Below are 12,889 nucleotides of genomic sequence, written 5' to 3'. Positions count from 1 at the left end.
AAAGTTCTTCTCTAACAATATGCATGCTCCAACCATAAAGGTGGTAGATCTCTCTTACTTCAGACAAGACGGACATGCATAGCAACTCACATGATATTCAACAAAGAATAGTTGATGGCGTCCCCGAAACATGGTTATCGCACAACAAGCAACTTAATAAGAGATAAAGTGCATAAGTACATATTCAATACCACAATAGTTTTTAAGCTATTTGTCCCATGAGCTATATATTGCAAAGGTGAATGATGGAATTTTAAAGGTAGCACTCAAGCAATTTACTTTGGAATGGCGGATAAATACCATGTAGTAGGTAGGTATGGTGGACACAAATGGCATAGTGGTTGGCTCAAGTATTTTGGATGCATGAGAAGTATTCCCTCTCGATACAAGGTTTAGGCTAGCAAGGTTATTTGAAACAAACACAAGGATGAACGGTACAGCAAAACTCACATAAAAGACATATTGTAAACATTATAAGACTCCATACCGTCTTCCTTGTTGTTCAAAACTCAATACTAGATGTTATCTAGACTCTAGAGAAACCAAATATGCAAACCAAATTAGCAAGCTCTAAGTATTTCTTCATTAATGGGTGCAAAGTATATGATGCAAGATCTTAAACATGAGCACAACAATTACCAAGTATCAAATTATCCAAGACATTTTAGAGTTACTACATGTAGCATTTTCCAATTCCAACCATATAACAATTTAACGAAGAAGAAACTTCGCCATGAATACTATGAGTAGAGCCTAAGGACATACTTGTCCATATGCTACAGCGGAGCGTGTCTCTCTCCCATAAAGTGAATGCTAGGATCCATTTTATTCAAACAAAACAAAAACAAAAACAAACCGACGCTCCAAGCAAAGTGCATAAGATGTGACGGAATAAAAATATAGTTTCAGGGGAGGAACTCGATAATGTTGTCGATGAAGAAGGGGATGCCTTGGGAATCCCCAAGCTTAGACGCTTGAGTCTTCTTATAATTTGCAGGGGTGAACCACCGGGGCATCCCCAAGCTTAGAGCTTTCACTCTCCTTGATCATATTGCATCATACTCCTCTCTTGATCCTTGAAAACTTCCTCCACACCAAACTCGAAACAACTCATTAGAGGGTTAGTGCATAATAAAAATTCACATGTTCAGAGGTGACACAATCATTCTTAACACTTCTGGACATTGCATAAAGCTACTGGACATTAATGGATCAAAGAAATTCATCCAACACAGCAAAAGAGGCAATGCGAAATAAAAGACAGAATCTGTCAAAACAGAACAGTCCGTAAAGATGGATTTTATTAGGCCACCAGACTTGCTCAAATGAAAATGCTCAAATTGAATGAAAGTTGCGTAAATATCTGAGGATCATGAACGTAAATTGGCTTAATTTTCTGAGCTTCCTACAGGGAGGTAGACCCAGATTCGTGACAGCAAAGAAATCTGTAACTGCGCAGTAATCCAAATCTAGTACTTACTTTACTATCAAAGACTTTACTTGGCACAACAAAACTCAAAACTAAGATAAGGAGAGGTTGCTACAGTAGTAAACAACTTCCAAGACACAAATATAAAACAAAAATACTGTAGTAAAAACATGGGTTGTCTCCCATAAGCGCTTTTCTTTAACGCCTTTCGGCTAGGCGCGAAAAGTGTAACTCAAGTAACATCGAGAGACGAAGCATCAACATCATAATTTGTTCTAATAATAGAATCATAAGGTAACTTCATTCTCTTTCTAGGGAAGTGTTCCATACCTTTCTTGAGAGGAAATTGATATTTAATATTACCTTCCTTCATATCAATAGTAGCACCAACGGTTCGAAGAAAAGGTCTTCCCAATATAATGGGGCAAGATGCATTGCATTCAATATCCAAGACAACAAAATCAACGGGGACAAGGTTATTGTTAACCATAATATGAAAATTATCAACCTTCCCCAAAGGTTTCTTTTTAGCATTATCAGCGAGATTAACATCCAAATAACAATTTTTCAATGGTGGCAAGTCAAGCATATCATAGACTTTTTTAGGCATAACAGAAATACTTGCACCAAGATCACATAAAGCATTAAAATCAAAATCTTTGACTCTCATTTTAATGATGGGCTCCCAACCATCCTCTAGCTTTCTAGGAATAGAAGTTTCAAGTTTTAGTTTCTCTTCTCTAGCTTTTATGAGAGCATTTGTAATATGTTTTGTGAAAGCCAAGTTTATAGCACTAGCATTGGGACTCTTAGCAAGTTTTTGCAAGAACTTTATAACTTCAGAGATGTGGCAATCATCAAAATCTAAATCATTACAATCTAAAGCAATGGGATTATCATCCCCAAGGTTGAAAAAAATTTCAGCAGTTTTATCACAAGCAGTTTCAGCAGTTTAAGCAGTTTCAGGTAATTTTGCGCGCTTTGCACTAGGAGTAGAAGCATTGCCAACACCAATTATTTTACCATTGATAGTAGGAGGTGCAGCAACATGTGAATCATTAGCATTGCTAGTGGTGGTAATAGTCCAAACTTTAGCTACATTTTCCTTTTTAGCTAGTTTTTCATTTTCTTCTCTATCCCACCTAGCACGCTAGTTCAGCCATTAATCTTATATTCTCATTAATTCTAACTTGGATGGCATTTGCTGTAGTAACAATTTTATTTTCAATATCCCTATTAGGCATAACTTTCGATTTCAAAAGATCAACATCAGAGGCAAGACTATCAACTCTAGAAACAAGAATATCAATTTTATTGAGTTTTTCCTCAACATGATTTGTTAAAAGCAGTTTGTGTACTAATAAATTCTTTAAGCATGGCTTCAAGTCCAGGGGGTGTATTCCTATTATTGTTGTAAGAATTCCCATAAGAATTAGCATAACCATTACCATTATTATAAGGATATGGCCTATAGTTATTACTAGAATTGTTCCGATAAGCATTGTTGTTGAAATTATTATTCTTAATGAAGTTTACATCAACATGTTCTTCTTGGGCAACCAATGATGCTAATGGAACATTATTAGGATCAACATTAGTCCTATCATTCGCAAGCATAGACATAATAGCATCGACCTTATCATTCAAGGAAGAGGTTTCTTCAACAGAATTTACCTTCTTACCTTGTGGAGCTCTTTCCGTGTGCCATTCAGAGTAATTAACCATCATATTATCAAGAAGCTTTGTTGCTTCACCAAGAGTGATGGACATAAAGGTACCTCCAGCAGCTGAATCCAATAAATTCCGCGAAGAAAAATTTAGTCCTGCATAGAAGGTTTGGATGATCATCCAAGTAGTCGATCCATGGGTTGGGCAATTTTTAACCGAGAGATTTCATTCTTTCCCAAGCTTGAGCAACATGTTCATTATCCAATTGTTTAAAATTCATTATGCTACTCCTCAAAGATATAATTTTAGCAGGGGGATAATATCTACCAATAAAAGCATCCTTGCATTTAGTCCATGAATCAATACTATTCTTAGGCAGAGATAGCAACCAATCTTTAGCTCTTCCTCTTAATGAGAAAGGGAACAATTTTAATTTTATAATGTCACCATCTACATCTTTATATTTTTGCATTTCACATAGTTCAACAAAATTATTGAGATGGGCAGCAACATCATCAGAACTAACACCAGAAAATTGCTCTCTCATGACAAGATTAAGTAAAGCAGGTTTAATTTCAAAGAATTCTGCTGTAGTAGCAGGTGGAGCAATAGGGGTGCATAAGAAATCATTATTATTTGTGCTAGTGAAGTCACACAACTTAGTATTTTCAGGGTTGGCCATTTTAGCAGTAGTAAATAAAGCGAGACTAGATAAAGTAAATGCAAGTAAACTAATTTTTTTGTGTTTTTAATATAGAGTGCAAGACAGTAAATAAAGTAAAACTAGCAACTAATTTTTTTGTGTTTTGATATAATGCAGCAAACAAAGTAGTAAATAAAGCAAGACAAAAACAAAGTAAAGAGATTGAGAAGTGGAGACTCCCCTTGCAGCGTGTCTTGATCTCCCCGGCAACGGCGCCAGAAATTTGCTTGATGCGTGTAGTTGACACGTCCGTTGGGAACCCCAAGAGGAAGGTGTGATGCGCACAGCGGCAAGTTTCCCTCGGTAAGAAACCAAGGTTTAATCGAACCGAGTAGGAGTCAAGAAGCACGCTGAAGGTTGATGGCGGCGGGATGTAGTGCGGCGCAACACCGGAGATTCCGGCGCCAACGTGGAACCCGCACAACACAACCAAAGTACTTTGCCCCAACGAAACAGTGAGGTTGTCAATCTCACCGGCTTGCTGTAACAAAGGATTAACCGAATTGTGTGGAAGATGATTGTTTGCAGAGAAAATAGTAAAACAAGTATTGCAGCAGATTTGTATTTCAGTATTAAAAGAATGGACCGGGGTCCACACTTCACTAGAGGTGTCTCTCCCATAAGATAAAAGCATGTTGGGTGAACAAATTACAGTCGGGCAATTGACAAATAGAGAGGGCATAACAATGCACATACATGACATGATAAGTATAGTGAGATTTAATTGGGCATTACGACAAAGTACATAGACCGCCATCCAACCGCATCTATGCCTAAAAAGTCCACCTTCGAGTTATCGTCCGAACCCCTTCCGGTATTAAGTTGCTAACAACGAGACAATTGCATTAAGTATGGTTCGTAATGTAATCAATAACTACATCCTCGGACATAGCATCAATGTTTTATCCCTAGTGGCAACAACACATCCATAACCTTAGGGGTTTCGTCACTCCCGCAGTTCACGGAGACATGAACCCACTATCGAGCATAAATACTCCCTCTTGGAGTTACTAGCATCAACTTGGCCGGAGCCTCTACTAATAACGGAGAGCATGCAAGATCATAAACAACACATAGGTAATAACTTGATAATTAACATAACATGGTATTCTCTATCCATCGGATCCCGACAAACACAACATATAGCATTACGGATAGATGATCTTGATCATGTTAGGCAGCTCACAAGATCCAACAATGAAGCACAATGAGGAGAAGACAACCATCTAGCTACTGCTATGGACCCATAGTCCAGGGGTGAACTACTCACTCATCACTCCGGAGGCGACCATGGCGGTGTAGAGTCCTCCGGGAGATGAATCCCCTCTCCGGCAGGGTGCCGGAGGAGATCTCCGAATCCCCCGAGATGGGATCAGCGGCGGCGGCGTCTCAGTAAGGTTTTCCGTATCGTGGTTTTTCGCATCAGGGGTTTCGCGACGGAGGCTTTAAGTAGGCGGAAGGGCAGAGTCGGGGGGCTAACGAGGGGCCCACACCACAGGGCGGCGCGGGCCCCCCTTGGCCGCGCCGCCTTGTGGTTTGGCCACCTCGTGGCCCCACTTCGTATGCTCTTCGGTCTTCTGGAAGGTTCGTGGCGAAATAGGCCCCTGGGTCTTTGTTTCGTCCAATTCCGAGAATATTTCGTTACTAGGATTTCTGAAACCAAAAACAGCAGAAAACAGACAAGCGGCACTTCGGCATCTTGTTAATAGGTTAGTTCCAGAAAATGCACGAATATGACATAAAGTGTGCATAAAACATGTAGGTATCATCAATAATATGGCATAGAACATAAGAAATTATCGATACGTCGGAGACGTATCGGTGTCACACATCGGATTTGTATACTATGTATTTAAATCTTGAAACAAGATTATGTGCATATACTAGGAACACATCCAAGTTCTGGAGTGATTCAGATGCTTCGAATCATCGTTTTTGGCGAAACCCTGATCTCATGGGCCCGGGTCATTTACCCATTTGAACAACTTTGAATGGAGATATAACAATGAAAGTTTCTCTTTCTTTGTGTTTTTTAGGTCATGCGAACTTGGAAAACCAACTTGCGCCAAAATTCACAAAAGATTCCCTACATTGGGCCCAAAGTAGGACATTTACACTCTAAGTCTAGGGTCTTCTTAAGTAAAAACGCATGTCTATGAGGGAGTCATACTTGGAACTTGTATACCAGGTATTTCAACCTTAAAACAACATTATATACATATACTAGGAACACATGCAAGTTTTGTAAGGATTGCAACACTCCGAAGCGTTGTTTCAGGAGAAACCCAGATTATGTGGGCATGGGTCATCTATCCATTTTAGCGACATAGAAAGGGGTATACCAATGAAATTTTATATTTTTATATGGTTTGTTAGGTCATAGGAACATGGAAAACCAAATTTGGGCCCAAGTTCTCAAAAGATTCCCTCGTTTGGGCCCAAAGTGGGACTAGCACTCTAAGTCTAGGATCTTCTTAAGTGATAACGCATGTCTGTGAAGGTGTCATAATTTGGAGTTGTTTACTATCTATTTCAATCTTGAAACAACATTATGTGCATATACTAGGAACACATCCAAGTTTTGGAGGGATTCCGAAGCTCTGAAGCGTCGTTTCTAGGAAAACTCTAAATCGTGGACCCCGGGTCATCTACCCTTTCGATCGGCTTTGAAATGGGGTATAATTTGGTCTTCTAAGCTATCGAAAGCCTGCTAACATGGTGTGGAGGGTCAAAGATCGTATTGCATGCCCACATGAAAATTTGTGGTGTGATAAGCATGTATCGATAAAGCAACACCACCAATAGTGTAAACATTTGTGGCACGCGATTATAACGGCATACCACAGCTATTTTCCTACGGCCCTGCCTTGTGGGTCCCATTTACTTGTGGCGTACCATTTTACCAATATGCCACCAGTAGTATAGATAGCGGCGGCGTGCTGAATATTGGTATGCCGCTAACATCATGTCGAAATACTAGTACCAATTTTTCCACATGCCACCAGTAAGATAATACTTATTGCCTACCCGTATTTTGGTAGGCCATTGATATTTTTGCTAAATATTGTTGGCGTGCTACTTTAGAAGGGCGCCATTGAATAATGTTGCCTATAGGCTATGTCCTACTAGTGCTCGGATCGTTTGATCACCATAGGTCTAAGGATTCCAATGATTGGGATAGACATATGACAACTTGCTTGTTGTGTATCAGTATCGGTACAAATCAGATTAGCAACGCTATGTACTTGACCAGCGGAACCGGGTTTCATCCGACTTGCACATTAGTTTAGAGTTGTGTATCTAGCACAACCTTACCAACTAAAGAGGATCTAGTATGAAAACCGTAAACACATAGTTTCACAACTAAATCACATATTTCATACAAGCGACTTAACTTTATGAATACACTGTGAAATACGCCATCCATTATTCCCTCTAGGGCATATTCCCAAAATTGTAGTCAACTTCTAGTAAGATGTTTCTTCTTCTAATGTCTCAATGGATTAAGGGTGGGTGAACATCATGATAAAGGTATGTGATGGCTTGAGCAACATCTTTAGTGAGAGTTATTTTCCTTGAACTGATATACAAGGAATTAGTACCATGGAGGAAAACAATATCCATACAGCTTGACGAGGCTCTATTGCCGATTTTTGTTAACATTTCTATCACATGCATGGTGTAACCTTTCTTCACCGTGCGCCTCTTCATTTCCTGCATAGAGTTTCTTTCGTGCAACCACTTGCTCACCTTGAAGTTCTACTTTACTAACGCTACCATATGACCCCTATCTAGTGCAATGCTTCTCATCCAAATTTTTGGTTGGGTCAATAATATCATCAATTTTACCATCAAAGCTGCATATAGAGAATACATCCCTTTTGTTAACATAATCAGTGTTTTGAGATACTTTTTGGAGCAAATAAAAAGGTAGTTACGTTGACTGCTATTGAAATAATAGTGACAAGCATATAAAGTCCGACTAATAGTATATTTTTTTTCATTGTTTTTGTCAATGATCCACAAGGGCGAAATTGTTGGAGGCATGCAAACAAGGTCTCCGGAAATACCTCTATTGCGGAGAAACCATTCAGCTGATTATTTTGGACCCCTTTGGGATAGAGTCTTCAAGGAAGTTGAAGGCTTCACATGCTTCCAACCGAGACGTGGGTGTCCACACTTAACTGATCGTGTGAGAACTTTACAAACATCAACAACTATAGCTTGCTAAGTTCCAATGGTATTTTTAAGAGTACGCTAAAGACGTACCTTATCTTTATAGAAGGTCGAGGTTTGATTACAAGAAGGATACCACACATAGCACGAACTCCACACCGGCTAGTCCGAAAATAGCAACCACGGACAAAACAACAACAACACGAAAGAACCTATCCTAAGCTAAGCAATAAAACCGCATCTCAACCGATGCTAGATGTCTCCAAAGAACAACAACTCTAAAAGAATTTTCCTTGCCAACGCACCATCAAAGGAGAAGTGAAATGGCCTAGCTAAGTGGAAGACTTCCACTGAGGCTGTTCTTATCCATTTGTAATAACTGCAGTATTACACACTTTTTGACCACTCATACTAGTATACTACCACTTAGTAGGTTGCTTGACAAATAAAGACGCGCAAGATTTCTAAGTTGGCCTATTTGCTTAGGAATCGGGCCAGATAGTTGATTGCCTCTTAAATTCATCAAATACAGGTTAGTTAACTTGCCAATTTCTGGTGGTATCTTACCAGTCAACCTATTGGAAAAAAGTAGGAGCCTTACAAGATTTTGTAGGTTCCCAATCTCAGCCGGCAATTCGCCAGAGATATTATTTCTTGCAATGTAAATTTGGCTGAGTGAAGACATGTTTCCAATACTTGGCGGCAACGATCCAACTACGAAATTGAACGAGATGTCAAGCACTTCCAAATTCACGAGATTTCCGAACTCACAAGGGATGGATCCAGTTATGAGGTTACCCCATAGAGAAAAATAGGTCACCGAAGTAAGATTTCAAGCTACACTAGAAGGAATAGAGCCGGTCAAACGGTTCTCTGAAAAGTCCAACTTGGTCAAGCTCGATAGCATCCCAAGCTCTCCCGGGATCGTACCGGTGAGCTGGTTCTTATATGTGTACAAGAACATGAGCATTGTCAGGTTTCCAAGTGAGGGCGGAATGGTGCCGTCCAGGGTGTTATTCTCCAGGTATAGTCCTTGCAGGGTTTGGACTTGTCCTAGCTCCTCAGGTATGGGTCCGGATAGACGATTATCAACAAGGGCAAGATAGCTGAGGCTCGTTAGGTTTGCAAGGGTGGAAGGTATTTGTCCAGAAAGGACATTCAAGGCAAAATCCATCTCCCTCAGGTTCTGAAGCTGTCCGAGCTGCCATGGGATGTCACCCGAGAGCCTATTCCCACCTAGGTAAAGAATATCAAGTCTTGAGAGATTACCCAAGGCAGGAGGGATTTGGCCGGTGAGGTTGTTCATGGAGAGGTCCATTTGTGTGAGCCTCCCAAGGTTGCCGATTGACACAGGTATGTTCCCGCCGAGCTGGCTAACGGAGAGGTTGAGGTTTGAAAGCATGGAAAGAGAGCCAATGCCCGGAGGGATGGCACCAGAGAGAAGATTGTTGTCACTGAGATCAAGGTTGTCGAGGTGAGGGAGGGATTGGAACCTCAGTGCGTCTAGTCGCCCTGTGATGCCGGCACCAGCGAGGGAAATTCCTGTGACGACCTTCTCCGTCGTTCCTCCGCGTGACTGAGTGTCGCCGCAGGTGATGCCGGTCCAGTTGCACGGAGTCATTTCGCCGTCGTCTGTCCAGGTTCCGAGCTGGTGTTTGGAGGAGTACCTGACGGATGATTTCCAGTAGAGAAGCGCAGCGGCCTGAGCACTTAACGAAGTGGCTCGATGTGGCGTGGCGCGGCCCTCGGCTTGCCCGGAGGTAAGGAGAAGAAGCAGCAGCAGGATGGACGAGAGAACTAGGTGATGTAGCGTCCGGGGCACCGTGGAATCCGCCATGACCGTGGAACCAGGTGATGTAACTATGGCTGCATATGGCAGATGATAATGTAAACTGAACTACTCACACAAAGTCTGACAGCAAAGACGTACAGAAGGAATGGTTAAGGAGATAGAGAGAATAGCTCACCTCTGGTAGCTGTCCTGTCTTGACAAGTTCGAGAGAATAGCGCACCTGCTGTGGTGGTCGTGACTTCGAGCGTTGAAGTGTGTGAGCTAGAGTTGGGTGCTCAGCTGCCTCCAGGGGCTTAAAATCACTTGCACAGCTGCCTCACGCCCACACACAGACACACTACAGTTGCATCTCATCTCTGCAGCGAAAACCTTGACTCAGGTCTAATGTACGGATTTGGGTCTGCTAGAATGGATGGCTGACATTTAACTGAGGGTACCGTGTAAGGTGTAAGTCCTTCTGCGGCGACTAGCTTGACACTCGGTCCTGAAATGCGGCTATATGCTGTTCTCGCCGACCTCGGACAGAGACTCCTCTTCCGCGTTGATGTGCGACTTTGGCCATCTTCAACGGGGCGACGCATTTCAGATCCGAAAATATTCACACGCGTCCGTTTGCGTCGGCTCAAATGGTCGAAATCGACCGCGCGTCCGTTTGCGTCGGGGGTGGCTCTAGCGGCAAGACGCATTTTTTCTCTCGATTTTTCATTTTTTATAACATGAAAACATAATTTACATAGTAAAAGAAAGGAAAATAAAAACCCTAAGAATGCGTGCGCCTACTGGTTGTCATCGCCGTTGTCGATCACTACGAGCTCCGGTACCACCCACGGCTAGTTGGGAAGCGGCGGAACATATGCCGGTGCCGCCGGCGGTGGTGGAGGTGGAGGAGCCCAGGCATGTGATGGAGCTGGAGGTGGAGGAGCCTAGCTGTGGAGGAGGTGGAGGAGCCCAGGCCGGTTGCGGAGGTGGAGCAGCCCACGCCGGAGGTGGAGGCGGCGGTTGAACCGGTGGCGTGGCCAAGTCCTGTAACGCCAGTCGTAGGGCTTCTTCCTCCGTGAGGCCTGGCGGCATGATGCCGACGACATAGCGGGGCAGCGGCGGCTGCAGCGGTCGGTCCACCTCCGAGACGAGGACGCCGAGCCTCGTGATCTCGTCGTCCATCATCTCCTCCGAGTACTCGAACTTCCGGCCCTCCTCCATGGCCAACCGCCATTCCTGGAAAATGCACGCGAAGTAGTCGTCGATGTCGTCCTTGGCCTCCTCATTGTGGTACGACGACGCCTCGCTATAGTCCTCATCGTCGTCTCCATCATCGTCGCCGTCGTCGTCGTCTTGTGCAGGCGCCGACGCATGCCGTGTTCGACGATGAGGCACCGGTGGACGGTCAAAGGGGAAGTCCCTGTTGCCTAGGAAGCCCACCCTCCTCCTCGGATCCTTCTTGGTCTCGCGATAGGTGCGCCAGCTGTCGGAGTCGATGGCGTAGGCGGGATCATCGCGGAGGTCCGACGGCAGGTACCGGTGCCTGCGCCGGATCTCGGCGCTCCTATATGGCTCGCGTGCAGGCACGGGCGGGACAGGCACCCGAACGTAGCTCAGCTGCCAGCCGTCAGGCATGTGCACATCCCCCCAGGCGTCGCACGGCGTTTAGTTCGCGTGCATCAGCCGCGCCACGTTGGCAGGCAGTGGCACCCTCTGTCGCCGCTCCTCCTTCTTGGTGCCGCTGCCGGACGCCTCGAAGTCGTTCTTCTTCTTCCCCATGGTGTTGCGGCGGCGCGCGGCGGTGGTGGTGGGAGTGGAGGTGTGACCGATGGCAGGAACGATGCCGGCCGAATTATAAGGCCGACCGCGCGGAGGAAACGATGCCATTGAAGGCGGCGCAGAAGCCCAGCCGCCGCCCGCCAGTGCCCGGGCAGAAGAGGCAATCGCGGCATTGATGGTGAAAGATGCGACGCAAATGCGGAAGCGCTGACCGTGGAAGCGATGCCCTCGATACAGACTCGCTGCCAGGCGGGCCGATGGCGAGCGGTCACTTGGGACGTCCGCGCAACGTTCACCGCAACGCATTCCAGACGTAAATATGCGTCGGATTTGCGTCGCTGCGGATGACCCGGTCACGATCCGTCGCCCCGCTAGAACTATTCCAGACGCATTTTCGACTTGGACGGACGCAAACGGTCGCTCACGCCCTGTTGGAGATGCCTTTATCGTTTCAACGGGACGTATAGTGGTTTACTGCTCTGAGATTCTCCGTTTCTTGTTGCGTCTGGTTCTCTCTGTGTTGATCGTGCATGCTTTCAGTCCGTTCAAAAACAAATATCGTTGTTGGTTTGCTGTGGTAAATTTTTTTTTGTTTTTTTTTAACATTCTTTGGTTTACTTGGATAAATAAACGCGCCAACTGGTCAAGTGAACTTGTATGTATTCGACATGCACACGCACCATCAATATTCCGTTTGTTGCACGACTTTTTCTAAACATAACGCTCGACGAGCCTAATTTTAAATTAATAAAGGTATCAACAGAAAAAAGAAAACAAAAATTGAGGTTACCAACTAGAGATACAAGTACATGTGCAAGCTAAAGCCTACCAAAAAAAGACCATGCAGCCCAGAATAAAGCTCCAAACTAAAAGATCTACGGGGACGCGCGAGGCCACAACGAAACACTGTCAACTCAACCTGAATCTTCAAGTTGCCACTCCGTGGAGTTGCACCAAACTGTAATAGCACATTAGGTCCGTCTGGCAAAGGCATCAACACCTAGGAAGCTAGCTAACTACACGAGTGAGAAGACGAGTCTCTCCAGAGTTCAAAGGGAGAGGCTTCACGGCAGCGTCTCCAGTAAGGGACACGAGTGCCCACCGTGCCAGGACACAAACATCTACGGCCACCCAAGGCACGAGAACGTCCGCAAACCGGAGGCACTCCGTCTATTTGAAGCCGGTCACAGCAAGACGCAATGCATCGACGAGTAAGGAATCCGAGGAGGACCTGGGAGAACTCGCAAGTCAGTAGGGCAGTAGACAGTGCCTAGGGGACGGCAACCAGCACCAGGATGTGTGTCAGGGCCACGCCTCCAAGGAGGTGAATGACATCCTTAGATGTCGTCTCCTTCTTATATCA

The 12,889-nt window shown here is 44.3% G+C and overlaps 2 pseudogenes; both read right to left on the bottom strand.

Annotated features, from left to right (window-relative positions):
- Positions 1 to 7,356: 7,356 nt before the first annotated feature.
- On the bottom strand, positions 7,357 to 8,119 carry LOC124657556 (annotated as a pseudogene).
- A 229-nt stretch (positions 8,120 to 8,348) lies between these two features.
- On the bottom strand, positions 8,349 to 9,813 carry LOC124651333 (annotated as a pseudogene).
- Positions 9,814 to 12,889: the final 3,076 nt, after the last annotated feature.

Source organism: Lolium rigidum, chromosome 5 (genome assembly GCF_022539505.1).
Source record: "Lolium rigidum isolate FL_2022 chromosome 5, APGP_CSIRO_Lrig_0.1, whole genome shotgun sequence".
Taxonomy (NCBI): Eukaryota; Viridiplantae; Streptophyta; class Magnoliopsida; order Poales; family Poaceae; genus Lolium; species Lolium rigidum.
Note: the sequence above shows the minus strand (reverse complement) of the source record. Positions and strands in the feature narration are given on the sequence as shown.